This window comes from Myotis brandtii, unplaced genomic scaffold (genome assembly GCF_000412655.1).
Source record: "Myotis brandtii unplaced genomic scaffold, ASM41265v1 scaffold556, whole genome shotgun sequence".
NCBI lineage: Eukaryota > Metazoa > Chordata > Mammalia > Chiroptera > Vespertilionidae > Myotis > Myotis brandtii.
Genome location: NW_005370068.1, coordinates 84,315 through 89,859, shown reverse-complemented (window position 1 = coordinate 89,859; position 5,545 = coordinate 84,315). Strand labels below are relative to the sequence as shown.

The 5,545-nt window shown below is 40.5% G+C and overlaps 1 long non-coding RNA gene across 1 annotated transcript in view; it reads left to right on the top strand.

Annotated features, from left to right (window-relative positions):
• LOC106728185 overlaps nt 1-4,578 on the top strand; it is an 8,098-nt gene extending 3,520 nt beyond the window's left edge. The window contains exon 3 of the long non-coding RNA XR_001364456.1: nt 4,568-4,578. This is a non-coding gene — a long non-coding RNA (uncharacterized LOC106728185). The remainder of the gene's footprint in view (nt 1-4,567) is intronic.
• Nucleotides 4,579-5,545: the final 967 nt, after the last annotated feature.

The following is a 5,545-nucleotide window of genomic DNA, read 5'->3' as shown; positions in this document are numbered from 1 at the left end:
GCAGTTTCTAGAAAATTCTTGAAAAACCTTAAAAGTGTGGTTTTGAACTCTATATCCAGTAGTTTGCTTTCCTCCATTTCTGTCCTTTGTGTCCTTTTTTTTGTCTCAGCATTTTTTATGCTTCCCTGTGTTGATAAAGTGGTTTTCTGCGCTAAGTGTCCTCTAGGGCCCAGTGGTTCAGCCTCCCCAATTACCTGAGGAGGACACTCTTGGTGCACCCCCTTGTGGTCTTTGTGCACAGTCTTGTTGTAGTTAAGCCTTGATTGTTGTAGGTATCACTGGGAGGAATTGACCTCCAGGCCAATTGGCTGTGAGAATCAGCTGTGTCTACAGTGGGAGAACTTCTGTGCTGGAGACACCCCTCCGGGGCAAGACTTGCTTCAATGGGGCTTTGGTGCTCACTGAATCTGCCCCCTGAGTGTGTCCTTTATGGTTCCACGGAGCTGCAATCTGCCAAAGTATTTTCTTGACAAAAAGAAACACAACACTTTAAAAAAGCAAACAAACAAAAAAACAGGGATAAGTCACAGGCTTATTTTTCTTTACAAAATGGGAGTGCCCTCCCCCCTCCTTGCTCCCCCCTACTGTTTCTGCAGCCTGCAGAGCTGGTCCTCCTAGGAAAAAAAGACTTCGGGGTTCAGAAGGTTTTATTTCCCATTTTTTCTTTCTGAATAGACTGTAACAACATGAGATCTTAAAAAACAGAAACCAACAAACAAAAACCCTACAGTAAATAAATGAATACTCTAAAAAGGATGGGCTGGGACATTAGCCTTAGAATCTATCTTAGAATTTTAACCCAGCACAGCAAAATGACCTTTGGTTCTGAGTGGCACAAAGCCCACACAGCACAAAGACAGAGGATTCCCTATGTTTATAAAACGGTGCAGAGCAAACTAAGCCAGCAAAGAACATCAGTGACTAAGGTTACATTACAGACGCACAGAAAAAAAGTCTCTCAAAATTCAAACCCTGAATTTCTGGCTGCTGATGCCTTAAAGTTCCTGCAATCCCTGCCACATGTTCAGCCTGCCCACAAGCAGCTGGGCCCCAGTAAAGCGGAACCTGCCACATCTTTAAACATATTGAGCCAAAAAACAAAGAGACACAAAACATCAACAGAAACACTTATATACAATATTTACAGGTGTGCACAACCCACAGATACCACAGAATGCCCTGCATAAAAAAAAAAAAACCCAAAAAAACAAAACAACAACAACAACAAAAAACACCTAAGAAAAGCAATGTCTGCTGTCCCTGGTTTGGGGACTGCCCCTCCCCAGAACCTCAACGTTCACCCAGTGGACTATTTTGGGGGAATGTATTCCCTAGGCCTAGAATTTTTATTTCCCATCCTTGAAAAGTTCCTTCTGTCTGTCTGTGCTCAACCTCCCCTATTGAAGATTTCTCACACTCCCCTAGATCTGCTTCATCCCTCTCTGGCCACTTCCCTTGGGGGAGAACAAAACTGCAGATTAGAACTCTCCACTCACTTCCTGTCTGGGACGCATCTCATTCACACACACACACACATGCACAACCTCCAGGATGTCCCGACCACCAAGGCCCCTACTAATTTCTCTCTGAAGTTTTTTGAACTTTGGTCTATGCATAGAGTTGCCTGGTTTCCTGGGCCCCTCCCCTGCGTTGCTGATAACTTTCGATCTAGAGTCTGTTGCCAGCTCAGAGTGTCATAGGCTTCCCTCTAACAGAGGCCACCGAAACGAGATGGTGGGGTGTGCCTCCTCTAGGGAGAGGGTTCAAATGACCCTTTCAAGAGGGTAAATCCTGGATATGAGCCCCCAAATTGTTAGAAATGCTCTCAATGATGTTGCAGAAATGATACAAACACTAGAAACTGAACCAGCAAGACAAATTTACTCCTGCACAGAATGGTGATGTTGCCAGCTGGAAATCATGGGCAAAGCACACCAAATGGGAAATTGGGGTTTTATTTCCTGACTCAGGTCTGCCCTGCCCCTCACTCTGAACTCTGACCTGGTTGGTCAGGGCTCAGAGCTCGGGTTCCCATTATTGTGCGATTGGCTAATTCAGAGGAGGGGAAGGGGTAAGGCAGAGTCTAAGATGGCAGATCCCTGAAGATCATATCAAAAATGGTGGTACCTAAGATCATGGCGAGCTCCTTTCTTTGACAGAAAAGCTCTCTGGTTCACTCTCACATGTATTAAGCTTTTGAAAGTTCCATGTATGTGATATAGTTATACAGCATTTGTTGTTGTCTGTCTGACGTCTCTCATGTGACATAATGCTCTCAAGGACCACGTATGTTTTCACAAATGGAAGGATTTTCTTCTTTCTCATGGTTGAATAACATACTGTGTATATAACATCTTCTTTATCCATTAATATATTGGACATAAATTATTTTTGAGTCTTGGCTATTATAAATAATGCTGCATGGAAAAGGGAAGTGTAGATATTGTTTCAATATTCCATTTTCAACTCTATAATATATATCAAGAAGTGGGATTTTCTGAGTTAGATGGCACTTCTATTTTAATTTTTGGAAGAACCTCCATTCTTTTGTCCATCTTATTTATACCAACTTACATTCCCACCCATGGTGTACAAGGTTTCCTTTCCTTCACATCCTCATCAACACTTGTTTGTCATCTTGATAATAGCCATTCTGACAGGTGTGTGGTGATATCTCATTGTGGCTTTGATTGGCATTTCCCTGAAGATTTTCCAGTCCATTTCCATGCACCTGTTGTCCATTTGCATGTGCTCTTCAGAAATTGTCTTTACAGATCACTTGCCCATCGTTTAAAATTTATTTCGGAGAGAGAAAGGGAAAGGGAGAACGAGAGAGTGAGAGATGGAAACATCACTGATGAGAGTCATTGATCTGCTGTCTCCTGCATGCCCCTACTGGGGATCAAGGCCACAACCCAGGTATGTAACCTGACTGGGAATCAAACCTAGACCTCCTGGTTCATGGGTCAATGCTCAAGCACTGAGGTACACCAGACATGCTCACCTGCCAATTTTTAATTGAATTTTTTATTGTTATTTAGGCATAAAAGTTCTGTATATATTTCAGATGTTATGAGATACATGGTTTACCAAAATTGCTTCCATTTTGTAGGTTGTCTTTTCATTTGTTGGTTGTTTCTTTTGCTGTGCTGAATACTTTTAACTTGATGCAGCCTCACATAACCAACAGAACAATTCTGTAAGTTTAAACTAGTGATGAAATCTTCAAGCTGTTTATAGCTAATTGGTGCCGGGTTATAAAAGTGAGTGCCTCTGAAAACTTTCTGGGGGTTTTATCAACCACATAAAACTCTTTCAAGAGTGTAATACCAAATTTTAGTAAATAATATTGTATACCTCCTTTTAGTTGATTTCAGTTTCAATATCTAGAAATCCTGGGAATTGGTGGATGAATTTGTGCTTTGAGAGAACAAAGATGTGACCAGAATAGCCTACTTGATTTAGACAAATGCCACCTAAGATGTCAGCTTATTGGTACCAGAGAAAAATTAGTGATCAGATCTTACTGTCTGCTAAATGCCCCATGCATCCAGAGAAAATAAAACAGAGGCAAGGGAAAGTAGATATTTGGCAAAATTCCCTGGTCCTCTTCTTAGCCCTACTGAATCAGTAGTTAAACTGGAGAAGTCAGAATTGTTAGTAAGACCTCTTGTGATTCCTATGTAAATAAGGAAATGCTGATTTTCAAGGTCTTCTAAATGAAAGGTAAGATTAAATGCTTGTGCCTTCAGAGTTAGATGATTCCCATCCATACGTGAATTATGGCCAGGGTAAAGTGGTTGCATTTTTCAGTACCATCGACTTTTTATGAAACATTCTAGATTACTTGCTTTAGGAAGATTGATAAATCTCGGAACAAATTTAATAAGCACAAATTAATGTTATATGGGGACCTTGGGGTATATTTGCCAAATTTTACATTTTTCCTTTTCTTGAGATGTCTCCTTAAATATTCAGTGTTCAGCATTGACAGACATGGTTACTTGTTTTGCAGGACATTTGGTCCTGTCCAAAATTTCCACTGAGACATTTGGTCCATGCCAAAAGGTCCTTCATATTTTGTTTTGTCCAAAACATCCATGGAGACATTAGTTCCATTTATATTATGTTAATATAAATCCTACTCTTCTGCAAGCTCTGAGCCCTGACCTATCTACCTGCCCCATGTGTCATTGCGAGCCTTTCTACCAAGGTAAGAAGGGTTGTTTTTGGCAGTACAGCCACAACACAATCATTGGACCAATACAACCTGATAGCATTTTTATGTCTTAATCCCGTAACCCAGAGTATAAATAAACATTATGGGCTTTTTGAATGAAAGGATAACTTCTTGGATTGTCTGTTGTTGTTTTTTAATGTGTTTGTATTGATTTTTAGAGAGAGAGGAAAGGATTCTGAGAGGGAGAAAAAGAGAGAGAGAGAGAGAAGAGAGAGAGAGAGAGAGAGAGAGAGACATCAACCTGTAACCTGTAACCTGGGTATGTGCCCTGCCTAGGAATCAAACTAGAGACCTTTAGGTACATGGAATAATACTCATCCAGCCGAGCCATACTGGTCAGGGCAAGTGTTTATGTTTTTTGATAGGATCAAATTTCAAAGAATTTTTGGTGTGAACTAAATGTCTCCATGGACATTTTGGATAGGACCAAATGTCTGCTAATTGTGGTTAGGAATAAGAATTTTTAAGAGATATGTTTATAGCTGCCTGCAGAATTGGCTCACAGAAATTATTCTTGTCGTCACCAACAGGATCTATGTCATTTACTTTAAAGAAAAAAAGACTTTAGGGTTTGGATAAATATCACAAGCCATTTGCCAAAAGCTGGGCTCAGGCTATCACTCACATGCATGCTACAGAGGGCATCTCCTGTGAGGGAGTGAGGGCCTTTTGTGATGCTCAAGGGCTGAGTTTCCTTCATCTAAAATAATGTGTCCATCTTTTAAGGAAGTTCGGAAATGGAGAGGTGTATACTTCTTTCCCTTTCTGCCACCTTGCTAACTGGCATCAGGGAGAATAAAAAATTTGTTCTTTACATGTTAATTTTGAGATATCTCAATTTTATCTCAATAGCTTGAAATATCTCAAATATTTATCTTTTACAGGGTTTCCCCAGAAGTAGATTCTGTGGTAAAGATTTGTGAATAAATTCATTGATTTGGGAGACAAATTCAGGACACATCAGTACGATGATATTGGGGACATGAGGCAGGAAAACGCAGGGAATAAATGAACAGTATGTTTTCTAGCTGGTTAGTTAGCATTATGGGTAAATAGAGTAAATTCCTTAGTAAGACTCTGAAGGTAGTGTGCAACATAAAGGTCAGATTTATCCTTCTCTAAACTCAAAGTAGCTGGCGTATTTATATATCAGCCCTCATTAGTCTGTGATCGAGAGATGACCACAAGATGTGTTGACTTTCTGGTGCTTCTGACACTCTGTGTATATGGGCACAGTATTCAGAGAAAGTCCTGTAGCAAAGAGATGCAGATACTGGCAGTTGGAAGTTGAGCCCCATGAACTGA